Genomic DNA, 26,456 nt, shown 5'->3' on the forward strand with positions numbered 1-26,456 from the left:
TTGGAATTGCATTAAATCTGTAGATTGATTTTGGTAGGATTGCCCTTTTCACAATGTGAATTCTGCCTATTCAGGAGTATGGGAGGTCTTTCCATTTTCTCAAGTCTTCCTCAATTTGTTTTTTGAGTGTTTTTATGTTTTCATTGTATAAAAAGACCTACAAAGGTTTCCCAAAAGAAGACAGATTTATGTCAGAGTGCTTGATGACCCACCATACGTTAGTGGTAAGACCCTACTGCTGAAGACACCATACACTGCTGGCACATAATGTGGAGTGATATGGCTAGAAGCTGGAAGAGAGTTAGTCCCCAGACAGTTAGCACATCTAGTGCTGGAAGGTGCTACATGAGTGACTGGGGGAAAATGACCAATACCTAGTCCAAACAATGCATGGTGTAACCTACTTAGCAGCAAAAACCTGTGGTGATGCTCATACAAGTGCAATAGTGGTGCATAGCCATGGTGGGAAAGCACCTGCTCTCAATTTGGCTGACTGATTTGCTCAGTGGAATGGAACCCATAGCTGGAGCTTGGAAACAAGTCAGAACGATATCCAAAAATGAACCTGCTCTCCACTAAACTCTCTCTAAAAATAATGGTTATCACATTTATTTGGTTCAAACTTTAATCTCTATTAGAGAATCTGCTTCTCTTTTACAGATAGACACAGATCCTAAGGAAAGAATCACCCCATCATACCTCAGAAGGGCCCCAGCTGAAACTAAGAATAATTGGGGAAACATGCAAGAATGCTGTTTTATTGGTGAACTGGGAACCAGCACAATGGTGAAGGAGATAGACACAGGGAACAATCAACCCCTACCCAACCAGGCTCCCAAGATCTCCACACTGACTCAGGCCTAAAATGAACCCAACATGGCTCAGGGAAATTTGTGGAAGAGGGGGCAAAAAGAATGCCAGAGCCACATATTGGGTCATGATACACAGAGACATTTCCTCCTACCCAAAACTGAAGTCTAACTCTACAATGCATAACCCCCAACAAGGAGGGTCCCTGTGGAGGAGGGAGTTCAGGGAGGAGGTTAATAGTGGTACTGATTTAACTATATTCAAAAGTGAAAAAAGAGTGCCAACAAATTTTCTGAAGTAGTATTTGGGTTGTTAAAAATAATTTATCAATGCATGTGTACTTTTTACATTTTCTGAAAATTTTGCCTAAATTTCCTTGTTTTGCCCAATGTATTTCTTTTTTTTTTTTCTGTTCATTCATTCTGAGATGATGACAAGTCTATATAGACTCAGCATTTGTCGGCTGATGGGACTGATGTGACTTTGAGGAATTTATTTGCAAAGAGAGAGAATTAATATGAAAATGCCAGGGCCTAGTGCTACAGCAAACATATGTGGCACAAATGTCACCCTTTGTGCATCTGGCTTTATTTTTTTCTTCAATTTTTTAAATTAGTTTTCTATTCTGCAAGTACAGGCAGTTTGGTACCATTTTTAGGCTCATACGTGACCTACCCCCTCCACACTGGCCCCTCCTTATTGAGGTATATGGGTCTGGCTTTATGTGGACACTGGAGAATCAAACTTAGGCTATCAGGATTTGCAAGAAAGTGCCTTTACCTGAGTCATTTCTCCAGCCTGCTTTAAGGAATTTTCTCTTACTTGCATCCCTGAACCTGAATTAATTGATGACATCAATGACTGCACTTTGATGCAGTTACCTTCTGTTACTGGGGCAAAGCACCATGTTAGAGGCAAATTATTGGAGGACAGCTTTTATTTCCACCTACAGTTTTGAGGGAAAATTTAATCACATAGGGGAAATTATGGTAGAGAAGACAGCTAGGGCTTCAAATATTTTCACAGCAGCTGGGAGGAAACTATCTGAAAGCACTAGCTCTGAACCCCTGGTGGGCTAGACTAATCAACTTCAAGGCTTGCCCCCAATGACACACTTCTACCAACAAGGCTCCATTTCCCAAAGGCTCCACAACTTTCCCAAATTGCAATCAGCTGGGGATAAATTATTCAAAACACACGAGCGCATGGCAAGCATTTCATTCAAACCACAACATCTTGGTGTGCACTGCTAGCAAGGGTCTCAGGTTCTTTATGTCTTCATCCTCCATCTCATGGTACTTTGTGGATTTACCCTATACTTCTCAGGATGCAGTGCACCACTAGCCACTCTCACCTTTCCCCAGACACTTACACATGTGCATGTGTCGATGCGTGTGAGTATATTTTCTTTCTAAGAATTTTTGTTTCTAAATACATATCCAAAGGGGAAAAAAGGGTTGGATGAGAACATTAAGCTATTTCCCATGCTTATTTATCTTGTGAAGGAATGGCTACCTGGTTTCCTAGTTAGTTTCCACACTAGGTTTCCCAGTCAAATAATTCCCATTGGTGAGTGAGCATTGGCTACCAGGGTTTTATAGCGTAGATCCATTGTTATTTGTATTAGTTATATTCTCACTGCTGACACAAATACCTGACCAAAAGGTCATTTTAAAAGAAAAAGGGTTTATTTTAGCTTACAGTTCTAAGGTAGAGTGGATAATGTTTGGGAAGGCACAGAAGGAGCAGGAGAAGGGCTTCATGGTGACAGTGAGGAAGCAGAGAGAGAGCATGGGATGCTTACGCTCAGCCAGCTCTGTCCATTACTTATCTTTCTAATATGGTCTAGCACTCTAGCTCTTACCACAGTAAGCTAGGTCTTCAGGTCTCAATTAATTTAATCAACACAGTCCTTCATAGTTAAGTCCAGAGGCTAACCTAATCTATTTAATCCTTCACAGGTGGTGCTATGTCCTATAATGTTGAAAATATAAACCATTACAGCATTGTAGGTAGAATTCTCATATTATGACAATGTATTATTCTTATTTATTGGAGATACATTGATTTCATCTATTTGTGGACCTTCTTAAAAAATAGTGTAATGTTGGAAAAATTTGTGTTGCACAGTAGCCATTTCTGTGAATTTTAAAACCAACATCTCTGATTGAACTTTGATGATCAGTTAACTAAAAGATCTTTGAGAAGATTGTTAACATATCGATAATCCTTCACTGAGGTTTTAATCATGGACATAATTTTTAAGTGCAGAATTTTAAGTAGCTGTCTCAATGACATTTTTATGCAGATTGTTATCCTATTTCAATAACTGAGTTCTCATTATTAACTGCATTGGCTCCTAAATTATGCTTCACCAAGTCTTGTGAGGCCTCTTTCTGGATTCTGCTTTAAGGATTCTCTGTTAACACTTTATACATCCTTCCATAGATGTAGGCACATACCTCCTGATTGAATTATGTTGCTATTACTTAGGATTTCTGTGTGTGTGTGTGTGTGTGTGTGTGTGTGTGTAGTGTTTGTGTTGTATGCACGTGCATGAGCAGAACATTGGGTGTCAGGCTCCATCACCCTTCTACCTGTTCTTATTTGAGTTGGAGTTTCTTACTGATTGTGGGGCTTGCCATTCTCCCCACATTCTCTGATGGTTCCAGGGTCTCTGCTCACCTATGTGGCTGGGGTTACAGATGTATGGGGCTATACCCAGTTGTTTATATAAAGGAGGATCAAGATCAAACTAGACTGGTATCTCCATCTTCCTCAGGCTGTCATGCTTGTACAGGAAGTGCTCTTAATCACTGAGCCATTTTCCAGCCCAGGGTATTTGTTTCATGTGCATGTATTAAACCTAATTTTCATAGAGAGTCTAGTTTACATATCCACTCTGCAGAAACAGCAAACACAACTAGAACAGAAATTTAGTATTCACTACAGCCTGTTAAAATCTAATTTCTCTATGCTATCAAAGGAAATGAGCTTCTATGGAAATAGGAAGTAGATGCAATGTTGGAGAATATGGTTTGGAGTGTTTTTGCCATTTAGTAGGGAGGACAGTGTGATAATGTTTCCTGGAATAGGAAATGAGACTAAGTTGCAAGGAATGAAGCTCTGAGATACAGAAATTCTGAGATACAGAAACTGTCTTTGTGAGGTGTCTGGTTTAAGACATATCATCCAGCCATATTCTAATAAGCAAACAGAATTCCTAGTAATTAAATCCACACTCTTTGATTGGACTTAAGGTCATATGTACTAATTCTCTTTTCCTTTGAACATCTTACCTTTTTCCATATACAAAAGTACTTCTGAGTGTTAAATATACTTTGTTCTCTATATATGATATCAGAAGAAATACTTGAGCAGTGTACTAACTAAAATAGAACACCTAGTTGTAGATTAAAAAACATATGCTTTATCTACTTAGCTACACATTATTGTTTTTAACAGTTCTTTTAATTATTCATTTGTCTATTTGAGAAAGAGAGAGAGAGAGAGAGAGAGGCAGGTAGAGAGAATGGGTGCACCAGGGCCTCTATCCACTGCAAATGAACTCCAGATGCATGCATGACCTTGTGCATCAGGCTTATGCAGGTACTGGGGAATCAAACCTGGGTCCTTAGGATTTGTAGGCAAGTTCCTTACCTTAATCACTAAGCCATCTCTCCAGCTCAAGGACACTTTTAGAAAGCATCATAAATAAGTTAAATATTTGGTAATTTTTGTTTAATATTTCCAATTAACAGTAACAAAGTAGGAAATACTTTCATAACATCTGTTATTTCAGTTTATACAAACTTTTGTTGGTGATAAGTCCACATAGTACACGATCTATTAAATATGTATGAATTTATTTATAAAAGTGAATTCATAGAAATAATTCATATAACACAGCAGTAAGATGAAATGTCAAAATGATAATACAACAGATTCTGATATTGTTATTTTTCACTCTTCCGTACTACATACTAGATTTCTGAGAATTTGCATGTGTTTATTTAAGAGAATTGTTAGATTTCTATATTCTCAGACACTCTTCTGGCTCAATTGTTATGAAAATTTGGGGACATGTTCTATTTATCCACAGGATAAGCATACATGATTTAAAAAAAAAAACATATAGCTTCTTTGTTTTATCCTAAGATAAAAGGCTTATGTTGACATTTGTTTGAAAACAAAGAAAAAGTATTTGAAATGTCCATGTTGATAGTGGTGTATTTTTTTTGTCTATACGAATATATGGCATCATACACAGAGGTTGAATAACATAAGGTCAGCCTATGTCATGCTATACAAATGTTAAGCCCTTTTGAAAATTCATTTTCCCTAGAGAAAGAGAGATTTGCTAGAGGAAGACATTTTTGGTATTATTTCTGTCATTAGTGCTAGCTAGGGTGTAAATGAGAATCTGGCTTATTGACGTTTCTTTTAGGCAGTCAGGCCTGGCTGTGTCTTCGTTGCTGATTTAAATCAGAGAGCTTCTGGCCCATGAATACTTCAACTTAGTTTCCACATTTTGTGTCCTTGTTTCTCAGGCTAGTGCCTATTATTTGTGCCCTTTACTCTTGAGTTTTTCTTCTTTCTTCTCCTGTTCTTCCTTCTTTTACTATTTTTATAAACCTACTTATATCTAGAGAAAAAAAAAAAAGAGACAATCATAGCCCTCTGGAGTAACAGTACCCAATGCCTGTGGGCTGGTATGCAGCGGCCTTGGAAATGTGCATTTGGAGGCCTGCTGTGTATTTCACATAGGTTTTGGGAGTGAATTTTACTTACTATGAACTCACCATGTTTCTTCAGTTTCCATTCTAGAGTATTAGCATTTTATTTCCTATGCAAATTAATATTTGACCATCCCTTTAATCACCCCAACAAAAACCATCATATCATTTCTTCTATTTTTATTTATGAGAGAGAGCGAGAGACCAAGAGCGAGAGTGAGAGTGAGAACAAGAGAGAGAGAATTGGTATGCCAAGGCCTTGCAGGCAGAGGTAGGAGGACAGCTGTGAGTTTAAGGCCACCCTGAGACTACATAGTAAATTCCAGGTCAGACTGAGCTAGAGTGAAACTTACCTCAAAAAAAAACCAAATAAACAAAAACAAAAAACAAACAAACAAAAAACCACTACAGATGTATGTGCCACCAGGTGCATGTGAACCACCTTTTTAGCAAACGTCATTGTGTGCATCTGGCTTACATGAGTTCTGGTGCATTCTCCATGGGTCCTTAGGCTTCTCAGCCAAGTGCCTTAACACTACGCCATCTCTCTAGCCCCATCACGTCATTTCCTATAGGCAAGTCTACAAAGCTATCCCGGTCCTTCTGCCCTAACTGACTTGTTAGCTGTTACTCAGATTGCAGTAATAGCCTCTTTAAGACATTATTAACATGAGTGCCTCTGCCATTTTCATCTTTAAAACCCTTGTATGGCTCACTATTCTCAGAGGAAAATGGAAAATTGATCAGGAAACATAGGCCTCACGGTGACGTGGTCTGTGTCAAGTGGCAAGCCTCTCCCCTTTCCTGCATCCTGCATCACCTTTCACTTTAAACATCTCTGATTATTGCCTGTGAAGGTGTGAAGTGACAAGCCTCCTGGACCTTTGCTGTTTCCTGTGTACTGAACCTTGCCTTTCTTTACTCTGCAAGTTCCTTCTCACTCTTCTAGGATAAGCTCATGCACAGTGGTTTTCTCCACCATGTTGTCCCTGGTTATATTCTTACCAATCCCCTTAGCATAGGTTAAACCTCTGATTTCAATGACACTGTGTGATCACTCTTGCTTTGGCCCTCACCTGTGTGTTCCTCTGCCTGAAACTAAACTGCTTGCTTGTTTCCCCCATGGAACTCCATGTTTTTAGGGCAGGGATCAAGTCTACTGTATCCATTACAAAACTGGAAACTAGAATATGATTTCTTGAACTTTCTGTGCACAATTATAAATATGTCATGTTATAAATGATAGATCTTTTCCTAAACATTTCCATACACATTTACTATTTGGTAAATCTTATTAGTCATGTAGGTCATGTAGTTTGCACATATACATATGCACAGATTATTTACTACTTCTGTGTGTATATACCAACATTTTGACCTCTGAAATATAACCTACTGTTACTTGTTTGGTAAAGAGCAGTCAGTTTTGGGAAAATAGAGCATTGGAATACTATGGTATTCAATAGTTTATTTGTGGGGAAGATGGGGTAAGGTGCCCAACACATTGCCAAGCAAATTGCCAAATGTCCTTTGAACATTAAAAACAACTTCTTCTTCTGGAGCCAGCTATTGCTTTTAGAAAGAGCTCATTGTCTCTCATCTGACAGGAGTGTATTAGATGGGATTTGCAGGCTAGTGAGTAGCTTTATGACTAAGATTTGTTTTGGCTTCTTAGCTTCCAATGCCTGAAAACTACCAATGTACCTTTAACTCTGATTTTAATGGGCTTCTAAATCTAGAACATACATATCATAGTTAGCAAGAAGGTTTAGATTTGGCACATAACTACCTTAACCCATGAATATGAAATTTAAACAGAAATCAACCCTTAGTTCACAGAGTTCTTGTACCATTACTGGAAAAGTCAACATTTATAGGACTTTATTACAGTAATTTTTTTCCATGTCAACAGCTGTTTTTATAATGTGGCCAAATTAAAGTAGCTCTGCAAATTCAGCTAACTGGGCTTTTATTCCATTTTACTTTCTAGACTTCAGTTGTGTTTCAGTGGTTCTTCTGTCTGCATAGGTGAAACGTGTTTATCAGCAGACACATTTTTAACTGCTTAAATGTGACGACAGACAGATCAGGAGAAATTCATCTTTTTTTCTCATTTTATGAGAAGAGAGACCAAATTGAAACATACTGTATGTACACTTCCTTTGCATTCTCATCAGAATTCAGTCCTTCTACCTATTACTGCACCTTTTTTAACATTGAAAATTTTTACTTTTTAATTTTTATTGTTTAATTTTGTTTTTAATTGGCAACATCCACAATTATAGACAATAAAGGCTTTCTAAAGTTGCAACTGACAAATAAAAATATATTTCAGGAATATGACATGATGTTTTAATATATTTATGCATTATGAAATGGTTACCACTGTCACCCTGAGCAGCATACCCATCCCTTCACATTGTTTACTTTTTATATATTTGGTGACAACATTTAAGCTGTACTTCTAAAAGTCGTTTCCAAATCTACAATGCAGTATTTTTAACTATAGTCATTAAGTACGTATAGTACATTGAGTCTACATAATTTATATGTCTTAAAAACACTTTGTACCCTTTGATTAATATTTTCATGATCTCTCTGTCCCTCGCCTCTGGTAACCACCATTTTAGTGTATGCTTCAGAGTTTGGCATGTTTAGATTTTGCATATAAGTAAGATAATGCAAAATTTTGTCTTGTGTGTGGCTTGTTTCATTCAGAATAATGTTGCCCTACCTCATCCTTATTATTGGAAATGACATGGTAATAAACATGACATGCTCATACACACACAAATATATTCAGTTTTCCAACATCATTTATGGAAAGGATTAATCTTTACCAATGTCTATTGTGGGAAACTTTTGAAGAATTGTATGTGTGGATTTCTTCTCATGCTCTTTGTTTGATGCCCATGGTCATTGTGTCCATTTTTTATTCCATTACTACACCTGTTTTTGTTACTATGCAGGTGCAGTGTAATTTTGAATCATGAAGTTTGATGCCTTCAGCTTTGTTTTTCTTGCTAATTATTTCTTGAGATATTTAGAGATTTATTGTATTTCTATAAGTATTTCATACTTTTTTTAATTTCTGTTAAAAAAGCCATTTGAGTTTTTGTAGAGATTGCATTGAACTTATAGATCACCTTGTGTAAGATGAGTATTCTGACAATATTAAGACATTATTATCCCATAAATATAGTGTGTTTTTCCATTTGTGCAATCATTGTCTTCATTTTTACTCATGTGTATGTGGTAGTTTTCATTGTACAGCTATTTCATATCATTGGTTATATTTTTCCTGAGTATTATTTACCGGTTGTTCATATGTCTGAGACAGGGTCTTACTGTTAAAGTCGAGTCTTCACTGGAATTCAGTGTGGTCCAGGCTCAACGAAAATTTGTCCTCTAGTCTCTGTCTCCTGAGTGCTAGGACTTCAGACATCTACTACCACACACAACCTACTGTGTTCTTTTTATGTGATTACATGTAGGATTGTTTCAGTGTTTTGTTTTTGCATCTTGTATACATGTATAGAAACATAGCTGGTTTTATGTGTTGTAATTTCCCTTGTTAGTTCTAACAGTTTCTATGGTAGTATCTTTAGGCTTTTCTATATGAGATCATATCAGTGGACAACACAACTAATTTTACTTCATTCTTTCTGATTTTGAATACTGTTGTTGTTTAAATGTAAAATGTTTCTCCTAGGCTCATGTTTTTCAACACTTGATGTCCAGTACTAGGTTGAACAGATGTGGCAAGAGTGGACATCATTGATATCTTAGCATTTGTTGCATATAACCTTTATAATGTTGAGACACATTACTTCTATACATGATTTGTGTAAGGTTTTATTATTATTATTTTTTAATTTATTAGTTTTCTTTTCAGTAAATACAGGCAGTTTGGTACCATTATTTAGGCTCATCTGTGATCTACCTCCTCCCATTAGACCCTCCTTGTTAATGAAAATGGGTCGTGCATTGTGGAGTTAGCCCCCAGTTATTGGTATGATAAATGTCTCTGCAAATCATGACCCAACATGTGACTCTGACATTCTTTCCACCCCCTCTTCCGCAAAATTTCCCTGAGCCATGTTGGTTCATTTTTGGTCTGCTTCAGTGCTGAGGTGTTGGGGGCCTCTGAGGCTCTGGCTCTCTGATTTGGTAGGAGTTGATTTTTTATTATGACAGGATGTTAGGTATTGTCTGATGCTTTTGGTGATCACATGATTTTTAGTTTTAGTTTCATAATGGGCATAGCATGTTTATTAATTTGCATATGTTAAAACATCCTTGTACCCAGAATTAGATCCTATTACTATGCTTTCAATTTGGCTTACAAATATTTTGTAGATGATTTTTATCTATGTTCATCAGGAATATTGCTTATAATATTTTTCTTAGAGTCTTAGACTGTAAGACTTAGACTGGTTTATTGAAAGTGAGTTTAGATATGCTTTCTATCATGGCTTTGTATTGTTTGTATGTGCCATCCACACAGGCTCGTGCTGCAAATGTGGTGGTGTTGAAGTGGTGGAAACGTCAAGAGATGAGGCTTAGTGAAAGGCATTTAGGCCAAGGGGGCACCATTTATGAATAGGATTAATGGCTTTTCACAGGATGAAGTTGGCTTCTATTAAAATAGGTTGCTAAATTAAAAGAGCAGGCTTGTCAGAGAACACTGTGGAAGAGGTGGCAGAAGGCATATAAGAGTCAGAAGATGGGGAGGAGTGCTTTAGAATGCTGTCTTCCAGACATAAGGTGGTCACTGCATTCTTGACCTCACAGACACTGTGGACAAGATCTATATAATATTAGGCCTATTATGTCATGCATGATGGAGGAGGGAAAAAATTAAATACACTAAAATAGAAGAGGGACTAGTTGGAAAGAAGTTCAGTGGAAAGGGGTGGGGTTTGGGACAAAGCAGGTAAAATGGGAAAGGACTAGGATCAAAATATATTATGTACATGTATAATAACTGAATTCAAAAAGTTAAAGGTAAAGCAGGCCTGGGTCTCTCCCAAACCTGTTGCTGGCTGTCTTGCTATGTGATTAGGTCTACACATGGCTGCTTCTTCTCAGCTTTTCTGACTATGTTGTGACATACACAGAGGCCTCTGTTGGGATGCCAACACCAGGCTCTTCAATGTACACTACTGTGTGCTGAATAAATTCCTTTTCTTTTTAAAGTACTAAGCTATATATATGAGTAGGATAACCACTTTTCAAATGTTTTAGAGTTTGAGGATGATGAGTATTAGCCTTGGGGTTTTATTTTCGAGGTGTGGTGTGGTATGATATGTGCATGGTGCATGTGTGTGTGTGTCTGTGTGTAGATATCTGTGCTCTGTGTACATACTGGTAAAGACTGGAGGAAAACATTGGGTGTGCTCTCCTATTTCTCTTCTGATTATTTCTATGAACTGGTGTCTCAAAAACATGGAGTTGGAGAACAGTTGCCTTCAGTCAGACTAGCTGTCTCCACTGCCAAAGGACTGGGGTGATGAGCATGTGTGGCCACACCCAGTAGGTGCTGGGGATAAAATTGGGCCATTTCAGGCCTACTCAAGTCCTCATGATTGTGTGCAAGTGATCTGACTTGTGGAGCTATTTCCCAACCCCCCTTAGTTCTTTCAATGTTTAGTAGTCTTCTCCAGTGAAGCCATCTGGATCTGGGCTTTCTGTTTCTAGGAGAATTTTTTTTTAAGATTTATTTTTATTTATTTATTAGAGACAGAGAGGGAGAGCAAGAATGAGAGGGGGAATAGGTGTGCCAGGGCCTCTAACCACTGTAAATGAACTCCAGATGCATGTACCACCATGTGTATCTGGCTTATGTGGCACCTACTGTGGAGAATTGAACCTGGGTTCTAAGCCTTCACAGGCATGTGCATTAACCACTAAGCAATCTCTCCAGCCCAAGGAAAATTTTGTTTTGGTCTTGAATTTTTTTATTTTATTTATTTACTTTCATTAGATACAGACATATTTTCTTATAAACAACACATGTTGGTACCATGCTTTCCTTCCATCCTGCCCCTTTTCTGAAGAGGCCTTCCTCATTGGGGATGCAGGTTAACCACAAGTGGATTGTGGGTAATGCCTTGTGGGAGGGGGAGAGGCAACGTCTCTATGCAGTGTCCCAACTTGTGGCTCTAATAATCTTTCTGCCCCCTCTTCTACACAATTCTCTGAGCCATGCTAGGAATATTTCAAGTCTACTTCAGTGATGGGCATTTAGGAGCCTCTGGATCTTTGGTTTGGTAGGGGTTGAGGTTGAGTGTCCTCAGAATCTTTCTCCATCACCCTTGTGTTGATACCAGGTTTACTAAGTAAGCAGCAGTCTTGTTCATTTCCTCAATTCCTATGGTTTCAGCTGAGGCCCTGGTGGAGTGCACTGGATCAATTATCTCCACAGGTCCAGTTCCCGAGAAAGAGACTCTCCAATGGAGAATGAAGTCAGGACTGGATAAATGGGATAGCCCTTATTAATTTAGAGAGAATTAAAAGGGTTTAGACCCTCTTATAGTGGGAACTTGGCAATAGAAAGCAGAATTATCTGGATATGTTTCTGACTTGTTTCCCAGTTCCAGATATGATTTCCTTTCTACTGAGCAGATATGTTAGCCAATACAACACCACATGGTTATCCATCATAGCTGTATGTCACTATTGCACTTGTGTGAGCATCAAGTCAGGTTATTGCTTCTGAGTCACTTAGACTTTGAATTGCTTGGACAGATGTTGGTCACCTTCCCCGGTAGATGATGTTGTACCTTCGAGCACTAGATGGGCTAATTTCCAGGGACTGGCTTTCCTCTGGATTACAACCAGGCCTCTTCATGGTCCATGCCAACAGTGTTTGGTGTCTCTAGCAATAGGGTCTTATCATTGACCTCTGGTGGGTAATCTAGTGCTCTGACATAAATCTGTCTTGTTTATTTTGGGAGGTCTAGTAGGTCTCTCTGATCAACAGCTCACTGTAGATGTAGACCACATCCTGGTACAGGGAATTACAGGCCAGTGCCAAGGGAAAAGAAAAAAGAAAAAGCAAGAGAATTAAGAGAAACAGGAGAAATTTGAGATTAGGTTTTGTCCCACTCTCTCCAGGGCTCTTAGATTCAGGTGCTCCCTTCTAAGGTACTCTTGAGTACCTTTTAATCTGACTTCCAGGATATAGGATTCTATGGTACCAATTCAATTTGGGTTCAGTTTTGTGTCCCTCCATCCTTTACCTTCCCCCAAACCCTATAATCCCTATTGTACAAGCCTCTTGATGCTATTCAGTTATGTCAGCAACTTTGGCCGCTCCAGGTTAGCAATTGCAGATGAATGAGATCATGTGACAGGTGTCTTTCTGTGATTGTGTGAGTTCACTTAGCATTATCCATACCAAGTTCAACCATGTTTCTACAACAATGTGTAATTTCTTCTTACTGCTGAGTAGAATTCCATTTGTAGATATACCACATCTTGGTTATCCATCCATCCAACAATGGGAACCTGGGTTTTGTTCCAGTTTTCAGCCATTATGAATTGAGCAGTTATAAACATGTTAGAACAAATATCTCTGAACTGAGTTGTAGAGCTTTTAGGATAAATGCCCAATAAGGGAATAAAAAGGTCTATTGGGAACTCTATATCCATCCTTTTCAGGAGTCTCCATATTGATTTCCACAGTGGTTGTACCAGCTTACATTCCCACAAACAGTGAATGAATGTTCCTATTTACCACAGCCTCACCAACATTTGTTTTCATTTAAATTTTAATGTTTGATATCCTTACTGGGGTAAGGTGGAATCTCATAGTTGTCTTAATTTGCATTTCCCTAATGGTTAGGGGTGTTGAACATTTTCTTAAGTGTGTGTTAGCCATTTGTAATTCTTCCATGGAGCACTACCTATTTAGTTATCTGCCCCACTTTTGGAATGGGTTGTTTGATTTTTTTTAATTGTTTGGTTTTTTTAGTTCTTTGTAGATTCTAGATATTAGGTTTCTGTCAGTGGTATAGCTGGCAAAGATTTTTTCCCATTCAGTGAGTAATCTGTCAGCTCTGTTAATGGTATGTTTGTCTGTGAAGCTTTTTAGCTTCATGAGATCCTATTGGTTGAGAGCTTGTTTAATTTCCTTGGCTACTAGGGTTTTATTCAGGAAGTCTTTTCCCAGTCCTATATCTTAGAGAGTGCCTCCTATTTTTTCTTCCAGTAGTTGTAGATTTTCAGGTCTTATATTGAGGTCTTTAATCCATTTGAACTTGATTTTTGTGTATGGTGAAATGATTGGATCAAATTTCATTTTTCTACATATGGTCATTCAATTTGTCCTACATCACTTGTTGAAGATGGTGTCTTTTCTCCAGTCTATATTATTGGCACCTTTGTCAAAGCTCAAGCACCTATAGTTGCTTTCCCTAAGGTCTGGGTCTTCACTTCTGTTCCATTGGTCTATGTTTCTGTTTTTATTATAGTACCATGCTGCTTTTGTTGCTATAGCTTTGTAATATAGCTTTAGATCAGGTATGGTGATACCATCAGAGGTGTTTCTTTGGCTGAGGATGTGTTTGGATATCTGAGGCCTTCTGCCATTCCATATGAATTTCGAGATCATCTTTCCAGTCTCTGTGAAGAATCATGCTGGTATTTTTATTGGTATTGCATTACATCTGTACATTGCTTTTGGTAGAATTGCCATTTTCACAATATTAATTCTACCTGTCCAGGAGCATGAGAGGTCTTTCCATCTTCTCAAGTCCTCTTCTATTTCTGTCTTGAGTGTTTTTATGTTTGTATTATATAGTTCCTTCACATCCTTTGTTAGTGTTATTCCAAAGGATTTAATTTACTTTTTGTTACTGTTAAAAATGGAACATCCTCACTGATTTCTTTCTCTGTATTTTTGTCCTTTGCATTTAGAAATCTACTGATTTAGGTGCATTGATTTTGCGTCCTGCCACTTTGCTGAAGGAATTTATCACCTTTAGAAATTTTGAAATGGAGACTTTTGGGTCACTTATATATAGGATCATGTCATCTGAAAATAGAGAAAACTTGACTTCTTTCTTTCTAATTTGAATCTCTTTTATTTCTTTCTCCTGTCTTATTGCTTGGGCTAGTATTTCTAGTACTATGTTGAAGAGCAGTGGTGAGAGTGGGCACCCCTGTCTTGTTCCCGACCTCACTGGGAACTCCTTGAGTTAGGCTCTAGGAGCTTTCTATACAGCCTTTATTGTGTTGAGCTATAAGCCCTCCATGCCTATTCTTTCCAGTGTTATTCTCATGAAGTGGTGTTCTATTTTGTCAAAGGTCTTCTTTTCACCAAGGAGAAATTTCACTGGTCTGTTATGACAAAAAAAAAATTGATTTATATTTCTAGATTGTTTTACATTTCTCCTAAATTATTCCTCTCATCAGTGTGTAATTTTATCATAGTAGTCTGAGGATTCTGTGTATTTTGTGACAGTAGTTGGAATTTTTCCTCTTCTATTTATGACTCAAGTCTTATCATTTTTCTTTATCTTTCTAATATTTGGCCAGTTTTGTTTACCTTTGGCAGAAATCTTTAATATTGCTCTTCTAGTCTCTGTGTCATTTACTTCTGCCCTAATTTTTATTATTTCCTTCTGCTCACTTTGGGCTTAATATGGGGGCATATATATTTTCTATATGAATAATTACCTCTATTAAATACTGAAATTCTTCTATCTTATTTGACAGTTTCTTTTTCAGTTTTGCACATTTACCACAGGTATGACATGACATTAATTTTGTGATAAAGCCATGAAAATTATATGGCATTCAATCAAATATAATTTAAATATTTATGAGTTGTGGCTCTGTTAGATATGAAGACTATGAATAGAATTAAGAATAAAAGCAGGCAAGAAATAAGCCTCAAACAAAACATGTGGGATTGTAGGCTCAATTGAAATGGCAGGATCAGTTCATCTGTAGCCTGCTTGTGTGTATACAGAATGAATTATTTAAGAGACTCACTTAACTTTCATGAGGAATATTCAGTATTATGGTCGGCATCCAAAATTCCATCAAAATAAGCAAGCAATCTCGCTTATTGATGCTTGTCACAGGAGAGTGGTGCCAGTTCTTGCTCAGGATGGTATCATTTTCTTAGAGAAGAAGTTCTTGGCTCTGGCTCCATCTTACCAGCATCTGAGGAGCATTGGAGCATTGGGAGAAAAAACTCTCCAGATGACATTAAGTTGTTAAACGGATGCTAGGCATTAGTATCATGTCCTGTCATGTGTGTGTGTGTGTGTGTGTGTGTGTGTGTGTGTGTGTGTGTGTGTGTGTATGCATGTGTATGTGGTATGCACATGTATGTAATCATGTGGCTCCCTTTATGTTTGTTTGGGGTGAGAGTGGGAGACTCAGTTGTGATCGGAGCATAATTTTGAATGTCGTGTTCCATTACTCTCCTGCTTGATCTTGAGACTCAGTTGTGATCGGAGCATAATTTTGAATGTCCTGTTCCATTACTCTCCTGCTTGATCTTGAGCCAGAGTGTCTTATGGATCTTGGAGACTGCTGTTTCTTTGTGAGCTAAAGTTGTGAGCTAAACCTGGGTTTCTGCTCCCCCATGGGACTGGGGTTACAGGTGCATGTGGCCACACTCAGGTGTTTACATGGGTTCTTCAGATTCAAACTGGACTATCTCAGGTCTCATGGGACCCTCATGCTTGGTCAGGATGCACACTTAACCTCTGAGTCATGTCTCCAGCCTCCACTAAGGCATTTTTACTGATACTGTTAACTAGCCAAAATTGAGAATCTTTTACCTTTTATGTCTTTAAATCCTTGAAATTTTAATATATTTTGACAATAAAAATAAATAATAGACACGACATCAAAATTTTGTAGTACATTTGAAAATGAATTCCAAGTATCAGTTTTGAAAGTTTTGTTCATAATTAAGAGATTTGATAGTGTGTAGTTGACTAGATTTCAGTTTAAAGCATGTATTTAGTTTTGAAATGAGATTATAGAAATTTTGTTAAATAATAGAGTTATACTGTTAACACACATAAAGGAAATGATTTTTGTTTAGTTGGTCTTATTTATTTGGAACAGTAGGTCAAATGTTTTGTTTTAAGTTTATCTAGCTTTTCTCCTAACCTTACATCATATACAAAATTTACTTTAAAATTTTTAGGGCTTAATTATCTAATTTTATAAATGAGAACAAGTATCAGTTAAATCTCTCTTGACATGGTTTTAGTACTATATTATTTGATTTTTATGCAATGGAATTGACAATTGTGATTCTTTGTGGTTAACTGAATATTATAAAGCCTCTGATGATGTTTTTGTTTTGTTTTGTCAAGAATACCAAAAAAGTTTATTCTGGCAATGGTCAGGTTCAGTGGTCACTGTTCGTTATCAAAGGTAGGATTTCTTTCCTAAATGACACAGTTCAGAGCACAGATCTGTGTTAGGAGTGAGGTGGAAGTTACCCTCAGAACACCCCAAGTTGTAATTGTGAGCACAGGGAAATGCCCACTATGCTGGTTCCTCAGCTGACTGATGGACTTGTCTTTTCTCTGTCATCTGTTAGGATATGCTTGAATCAAATGGGGTGAAATTACATGTGTTCTTTTGTAGATACATCTGCTGTTTTGGGATGTTTTTCTTATAAACTTTTAACTATAAAGATTGTATTGTTTTCCATTAGGCAGATGTGTAGTCTAAATGAGAAGTATATAGTTTATTACCAGACTTTACTAATATAAAAATTTAGGGAACTTCATTTTTAATTTTTTTTTACATTAGACATGTGTAGTGACCATTTTCAGAAAAAAAAATTATTTCTAGCAGTGGAAAATGTTCTCTGAGTTATAAATTTGGATGTATTATCAAACTGTCAGTAAGGGTGCCTATATACCTGCAAGATTTTGAGACAGGCATATTCTTTTGACATTGGCATGCGTTTTCAGATCATTTTCACTTCTTCCTTTGAAATGAATAGGCTTCAGCCCCCTGCTTCTGCTTTGGGCTTGAGTTTGAAGAACTGAATCAAAACCTTAACCTCATTCACCTTGTAATTTTAAATGAGTGCTCTTCAATTCTCAAGATCAGTGTTCTCATTTTGTAAGTGAGAACAATAAGTTCCACTTTTGTAAGGCTGTTGTTGGGTGAGAGTTCCACAGTACTTCATATGAATGAAAAGCTCAGAATATACATTTCTTCTCTACTTAAAAAGATGAGTGTGGAATTCCATTAGTTGCCCTCACATCCATCACTCTTGCAACTATAGAACAGATTGGGATAGAGTTTAATTTTTCAACAGCTGTCTTATCATTTACTCAGGCAGCTTTTCTTTTGAGTAATATTGTATAATAAAAGTCTTGAATAAAATGTTGCAATCAGCCTGTTCACTTAAGAAACTTCTTATGTGCTTCATGACTACATGTGTTTTTAAAATTTAAAACTTTAAATGTTGTAATGTGAAAACATTAGCAGTAGATAAGTGGGAAGACCATTTAACACAGTTCCAACAGTGTTTCTTTTCCTACTTGTATCATAAAATTTAAATGGGCAGATTTAATTGCATGGAAAATAAAATCTTAAAAAATATTTCATAGTTGTGAGTACTACACAGAGAGGTACTTGAGTTATAAAGGTAAGAATTAGCATGGAGTATGTAAGGTGCAAAGGAAGTGTTAAAAGTATGGAAACAAGTTAGGGAAAATAATTTTGCATATTCAGTAACATCTTGGAATTAATTGTATAATTGTGCATGGACTCCCTTGATCTCTACCAAATGTGAAAGCAAGTTTACAGATCATATCCTCTAAGCCCTTTATTTTATAGGTGAGCAAAATGAGATTCAGGAAAGTTTTGACATACGCTCAATGATTTTCTTTAATTTCAACATTTGGAATTCTTGATAGTATGAATTACAGATATAAGCCTCTCATCTTTGAAGGAAACACCTGGAAACTGAGACGTGTTGTTCTGACACACTTGTTCCCATATTCCTCCAACACAAACTCAAACTGAATTGAGACATATATGAAAGGAGCTGACCAGTAAATATCAAATCAGTTCTACAGTACAAAATGTAGTCTGTACTCCTATTTAAGAAATTTTACAATTCTAATCCCATATCTCCCAAGGTTATTATTTGTGGGGTGTGTGTGTGTGTGTGTGTGTGTGTGTGTGTGTTGCCAGGTCTCTTGTTACTGTACATGAATAACTTTATGTGGGTGGCTGTGGAATTGAACTGGGATGGGTAGGTTTTGCCAGCATGTATTATTTCCCTAGCCTCTAAATTGGTCTTTAGAAGATGCACATTTCTTTAACTGCCAGTCTTCAATATCAGTTGTTCTTAGAGTTAAGCTGCTGGTTTCTTCTGGCACATCCATTTGTCCACATAGCTAAAGTCTAGGGCTCTTGGGGGAAGATACCCAGAAGAAATTGTTATAAGTGTATCCCCAAATAGGGGCCACAGGGTAGGAAAACTCAATGTGTACAAATACCAGGAAACAAGAATGTCTATAATCCACTTATGTGTAAGTGTCCTTACGTTTTCTCCCTTTTGTCACTGGTTTTTGCCAATGGTGTATACTCAGGCTAAGCCTGTGCTAAGTTTAAATGCTATGAACATGGAAATCTGTTTAAAATTTTGCTCAACTCCCTTACTGAGGATTGAGTTTTCAGGTGAACCCTCACCTTTCACCCATGCTAACAAACCCTGAGAGTGTGGCATAGAAACACAATAACTTGTTTCAATCTCCAGGTGTGTATGCAGTACCAGTATTTGGCCTTAAAAAATTTATTGCCAATGTCTGGAATGGAGACTGTTGACTAGGTGCAAACATTACCTCATATGGCACTCGACACTAGCACAGTTGGAGGAGATTATAAAGGTAAATAAAAATGTGCTAAAAAGTAAACGTGTGCTATTTCTTGAGCAAATTGGGTTTTCTTGCTATAGCTATGTTAGTGTTTTATGAGTCAGATAATAGAAATCCTGAAGTTACATACAGATTTACAGCTTGTTAGGGAACAAGTTTCCACTAATCCCTTAAAGTTTTCTTATTATACCTTCTCTTTTATCATGTCTCTTTGAGATTTCTCAAAGAGAATCTGTGAATTTTGATAGTAGACAAAAAATTTACTATCTAGCATTTAGAGATGCAAAGCAATAGCATTGATGGATGTACCATAGAAACTGGTGTGAGCATCACTGTTTTTGTCTTGTTTCCCCATCTTGATGCTAGGTCCCCACAGATAATCACCATATTAAGTGACCTTGTGCGTCCTTATCTATGGGGAAGAAGTTCCATGATACCCAGGCTGCCTGAAACCTCAACCAGTACTCACCCTAAATATAATATGTGTATGTGTGTATATATAAACGAAAATTATATTTGTAAAAATAAGGTTGTATTTTTTAAGTTGTAACAATAAATAAGTTGAATAATTCAAAGTCTATGCTGTAGTAAAATTTATTTAATATACTTTTGTTAACTTTTTATTTCTTAGCTTTTCCATTCAATATTTTTGAGCCACAGTTAATAATGGATAACTAAAATTGCAGGAAACAAAGCCACAGATATGGAACTATTGTGTTTTAGAGTGCTAAGTACATGGCTATCTAAGCTAAATGTATAGCTATAAAAATTAAATATCACGGGAATCTGATATTCTTCTATTCCTTAAGTTGAAAAACACCACCTCTAAAGGAAAGAAAATTTACAAAGGAGGAAGATAATGAATATGTGGGTTTTGAATAAAACACACAAAACATTATACTGTCCTTGTAGCAGTGTAAATTAATGTAGCCATTACAGAAGTCAGTGGGGAGGTTTCTCAAAACAAAACAAAACACCTAAATTAGAACTACTGTATGATCCAAGTATACCAGTTTGGAGTATTGATCTGAGAAACTCTGAGAAAGTATATCTCAGAGATGCCAATCATCCTATGTGTCAATCAATAGGTGAATAAAGAAGTTGAGTATGTATGTCTATATAAATACATGTAGTAGGGAAGGATGAAATTATGTCATTTTATGGAAAATGGGTATAAGTTCAGCTAGAGATTATTTTTTAAGCAAAATAAGCCAGATTCAAAATAATTACATACTTTCTCTCACTTGTAGATTTCATATAAATAATAAAATCATGCATATATTCTTATTCATACATACATACACATGTGTAGATGTAAAATAAAAGGAGACTAGCAGGATGGCATGGGGAAAGGGGAGGAGGAGGCATGGAGAGTTAATATAGTCAAAGTACTTGATATACTTGTCTTTGGGAAACCTAGCACTAAGTAATGAATATATATATATCAATTAAAATTAAAGAAGAAGCCAGGCATGGTGGTGCACACCTTTAAGCTCAGCACTCAGGAGGCAGAGGTAGGAGGATTGACATGAGTCCATGGCCACCCTGAGACAACATAGTGAATATAGTAAATTCCAGGTCAGTCTGAGCTAGAGTAAAACCCTATCTTGAAATAAAATTAAAGAAGAAGAAATAGGTTAAACAGGTATTTGTTTTTGGAAGGGCTGGACAAGGAGAGCCTGTCCTGATTAATGAAAGTGTTTAAATGTATCTGATAAGCCTTTGGTATTGAAATCATCAACAAGCTATCAAAACCCTGAAGGATCCTGACAGCAACATGCCACTAGAAACTTTTCTTGTGTCCCCTCCTCCAAAAGTAGAATTAGGTTCCTTCACTGTGTTGCTTGGCTGTCTATGACAAGTGGAGATTGTTTTAGTAGCAGTTGAAATAGTGGTTCTTGAAGGAGCTCACATATACTTGTTAATCTCTATGATGCCACAAAGTGGTAAAGTATGTAGTCTTGCCTTTACTCAGACACCACTTCACACAACTAGATTACCTTGCATGTTTCTTTGAATCACATGGGCATGACAAGTATGTTTTGCTCAACTAATCTAGTCATTGCAAAAATGCATTCAATTTTGTACTGTGGCCTTTGACTGGACATACCTGTTGTGGATGACTGATTCTAGTATCTGACATTTCTGGCTGTGATTCATGTTGGAAACCTTGCACAGTTGCATCTGGGAGTTGGAAGGTGCAGTAGAAGAGCAAGTGAAGCTTTACTGGCATTTTGTTATTACACAAAATTCCTTTTGGAAGGCAAAATAAGAAATATTGTCCAAATTAAAGGACTGGAATGTGCAGATCTGTTAAAGGCATGACCTGACTTTGGGTTCATATGTTACTCTTCATTGATGTTATTTCTGCAGTGACAAATATAATATTGGGCCTCAAGTATTTATATAATAATAACTATTTGATAATGAGTAGTAACCCATTAGTACAGTATTGGAGAACAAATGGGACTGTAACTGTACTGAATTGTCTCTAAGTTTATAGCACACTGATGTAAAGGCTCCCAAGAATAACTGGGCCTGTGCATTACTAGTTATATAATACCTCTTTATTCATTTACAAAAGAAATTAGTTCATTAGAAATTAATTCATTGGCTTAGAATACCATAATTTAAAAATTCAACAGCTGACTTTACCTGCCAAGGGGAACCAATATGATAGCAAAGTCTGCTAATAACTTTTTTCTCTCATTGATGTCAGTATGAGTGTGTTACTACTGCTCATTTGTAAATGAGACTCTTGACTCTTTTGCAAAGACAGTTTTTATGAAAAATATGATAGAATGGTGATTTTTTTTGTGTTCTGCAAAAACTGGTAACAAAATTTGTCTTGCTTTGGGTTACTATTTGTCAACTTTGTTTTTTTTTGTTATTGCTCTCAAAAGAGCTCATGTTAAGACTTTTATTTTTAATAGCCAATTGCTTTAGCCCTTCCCTTCTTGAAATGAAATACTTAAAATAATATGGTTTGTCATAAGTTCATGAAGACCAATTTTCTCTTTGGGAGTGATTTTTCCCTTTACACTGAAAATGCATGCTTTATGTGAAATAAAATTATGTATAAAAAAACGGAATTGATTTTTATATTTTTATTTATTAAAAAATACTTACACTCATTGCCAAAAATAATCGCACTACAAAATGGGAAGTAAAGAATTTATAAAATACCCATATAAGACCACCCAGTTTGGCAGTTTCTTGATGTGTTCTTATATCTTCCTCATCTTGGTATATTTGTATGTTTGGAGTTATAGGCAAATAAAAATAATTGAATTATATATAATGTTTTATGCTTTAAATATTCATTTAATATTATGTAACCATTTCAGACCAATACTAGAATCATATAAAATCATATTACTAATTAAATATTTGATTGCTTTATAGTCATTTATTTAACTGGTACTGTACTATTTGGCAGTTATATATTTTACAGCATATAAAAGTCATTACATTAACTAAAGAAAACATTTTAAAAGTCACTACAATTTCTTTGTAAAAGTGGCTTGTATATGAGCTCCTTAATATAAAGTTTTCAAAAGCAGAACTAAGTCATACAAACTATACAGCAAGAATCTTGTGTCTGTTTATATTCTCACCAAAATCTAGAGTAACCATTTTCCTACAACTTCATCAACAAAGAATATTATTGCTTCTTAAAATATTTACCACTTTCAGAGATGAGCTGCTTATCTTAATAGGTCTTTATGTCTAGATAGGGTGAACTTTTGTTCAGATCTTTGCTACCATTGGTATTTTGTTTATTTTTCTCTAATGTGGGAAATTAGTATCTGATTTTTTTCCTAAGGTTGTAATTGTACAAGGCCATTCTGTTGATATGGGAATAATAGGAAATGCCTGAATACAGGTTGCTATTAGGGCAAAATAACATTTGTGTTTCAAAGTGGAATTTTTGGAACAAAATCATCTTTGGTATAGGAAAGTATTACAGTTATTTTTGTTGCTAGGGCAAACACCCCTATGTGGTAATTTCAATGGATGCCCCCCAACAGAAACTGGAGTTTATTAAAGCTTATAACTTAGATCTCTATCCATTGGCTGGAGGTGTATCTAGCCATTGGCTGGAGGCTGTGGGTGGATCCTATGGTCCAGATAAAAGGTGATCGGGGCTGATCTTGAATTCCAGCTGTTGCAGTCAGGTTCGCATTGCTGGCAGAAACACCTAATCAAGAGCAGCTTGTTGGCAAAAAGGTTTATTTTGGCTCACAGACTCAAGGGGAAGCTCCATGATGGCAGAGGAAAATAATAGCATTAGCATAGCATGGACATCACCACCTCACCAACATCAGATGGACAGTAGTGGCAAAAAGAGTGTGGCAAATACTGGTGAGGGGAAAATGGCTATAATACCCATAAGCCCACCCCTCAGTAATATCCTGCCTCCAGGAGGCATTAATTCCCAAACTCCATCAGCTGTGAACCAAGCATTCAGAACACTTACGTTTAATGGGGAACACCTGAGCCAAACCACTATACCAGCCTAAGGTATGCAGGCATCAGTCTGAGGTCTGCCTGGGTTCCCTGCTGTTGGGTTGCCAGCTTTTGCTCTTGCTTTTGTTGGTGGGTTCCTCTCTCTCTCTCTCCTTTGCCATTATGAACTTCTGCTGGATCTGTAAACTTTAATAAATCCTGTTTTGGTCTGGAGGTTCATCCTAGCAGTGTGAAGCTGATTATGACAGAAATTGGTCCCAGAAGTGGGGTGTGGATGAACAATGAATCTAACCATGTGGATTTTGGTGTTTGGGAAATTTTCTTTTGGAGGAATAGGCATAGACTTGGTACTTGCAACTGAATATGCCCTCCAGAGAAGTAACCCAAGTTTTATGGACTATTCTGGTGAGCGTTTGAAAATGCTAAGTACACAGAGAACTGTATTTAGAGGCTTTGCTTATGAACTTTCTAAGGGGAAGGAAAGACTGCAGAGAACTTTGTTGGAACTGTGCTGCTGGTATAAAGGGCTGGCTGTATTATGCTGCCCATGCCCAGAGAGTTTGATCAAGGTTAAAATTGTAATGGACTGATGTGCTTGGCTAAAGATGTGGACTGAGAGATATAAGATTTGAAATTGGAGAAATTTAAACAAGTTTAAAATTTTCTGACACAGAGATTGGTTTTAGGTTACTGAAGCCACTATGGTCAAGCACATTAGCAATCTTATGAAAGATGGTCCAATGGCTTTACATTTGATACAATGGAGAGAACACCCACGGTGATTCCACCCCAGAAAGACTGAATGGGAGAAATACAGACACTTTAAAAGGAAGTAACCTGCTCTTCAAGGTTATGATTTATTTCATACCTGAATTAAGAATATGGTTATGTTCTGAACACTTGGTATTGGTTTTGGAAGTTTAATAAGTGCATAGAGTGAGTCATGAAGTGCACATGGTTCTAAGAGCTGCTTCTGAGACACGGCATGAGACAGGGCATGATGACCCTGATTAAGAGGCTGGTGAAGTTCCTATAAGACGGACTGTGGTTTTCATAGAAATCTGAAGATTTTTGGATATACCAGAACTATTGCTACCATGGAGTGTTGCTGCCTTAGGATGGAAGTTTTCCCTGGGTACTCAGCACAGTTGGAGCAGCAAAACTGGAAAATCCAGAGACAGGTCACTGGTCACTGGTTATGGATATCTAACATGAAATGCAGACGTTTGCCTATTGTTGAGTTCTTATTGGTCCAGTCTCTCCTTGTTGTGCCTTGTAAGAGTTAAAAATGTTTATTCTGTGCCATTATATGTTAAAAGTAGATAACTTGTTTTGAATTTACAGGACTGATAGTTAAGAGACAATCTTAAATCTCAGGTGAGATTTGGGACTTTGGGACTATCTTAAATTGGTAAAGACTATGGAAATCTTTGAAGTTGGACTGAATACAATTTACAGTGTGAGATGGTTATGAATCTATTGGTGGCCAGGGGCGAATCCTGGAGTCCAGTGTTAAGGTACTTGGTGGTGTATCTGGAATTCCAGCCTAAAATATGCAGAGAGCAATCTCAGTTCTGCCTGAGTTCCCTGCTGTTTGGCTGCCAGATTTTGCTCTTGCTTTTAGTGGTGGATTTTTTCTTTTTCATTATCATGGAACATCTACTGGATCTGTAAGCTTCAATAAATCCCATTCTTCCCATAAACTGTTTCTTGTTTGGAGATTCATCCCAACAGCAGGAAGCTGACTACAAGTATCATTGCTTCTTAAAATATTTACTTCTTTGAGAGGTGAGGTACTTGGTCTTAATAGGTCTGTATTTCTAAATAGGGCAAACTTTTTTTCATATCTTTATTGGCTAGTGACATTTTATTTTTTCCTAATGTAGGAAATGAATATCTGTTTTTTTTTTTCCTAAGTTTGCATGTGTAGAAGGTCATTCTCAAAGTCTTGATATGTGAATAGGAAGTTCCTGAATATATGCTTCTATTAGGGCAAAATGACATTTGTGTTTCAGACAAAGTTGGATTTTAGGGGCAGAATAATTTTTTGGTAAACAGAGCATTGCAGTTACCTTTTGTTGTTGGGACAAACATTTGACCAGAAGGAGCTTATGGGAGGAACAGTTTTCTTTTTTCTTCTTTTCTTTTCTTTTCTTTTCTTTTCTTTTCTTTTCTTTTCTTTTCTTTTCTTTTCTTTTCTTTTCTTTTCTTTTCTTTTCTTTTCTTTTCTTTTCAGTGTTACACAATCCAGGAGAAATACTATCAGTGGGAGAAGTAGCTGACTCACTTCCACAGAAGCATAGCAGAGAGACATCACCAAGGGCCAAGCAAACACCAATAGTCAGAGATCCAAACCATACTTTGCAACTTGTAGGGCTGTGCTACAAGATCCACAGTCCCCAGTGAAACCTCCTCCCCAGCAGTGCTTTACCTGCTGGAGACTCAAGTAACAAGCTTAATCTTAATTAAAAATCCATGAGGCCAACAGAGAGGATTAGAGAGACTAGGCAAGAATGACTGTAAATTTAAGGTCTATTAGAATAAGTAATCTTTCTCAAAG

The sequence above is a fragment of the Jaculus jaculus genome, chromosome 1 (assembly GCF_020740685.1).
Source record: "Jaculus jaculus isolate mJacJac1 chromosome 1, mJacJac1.mat.Y.cur, whole genome shotgun sequence".
Taxonomy (NCBI): Eukaryota; Metazoa; Chordata; class Mammalia; order Rodentia; family Dipodidae; genus Jaculus; species Jaculus jaculus.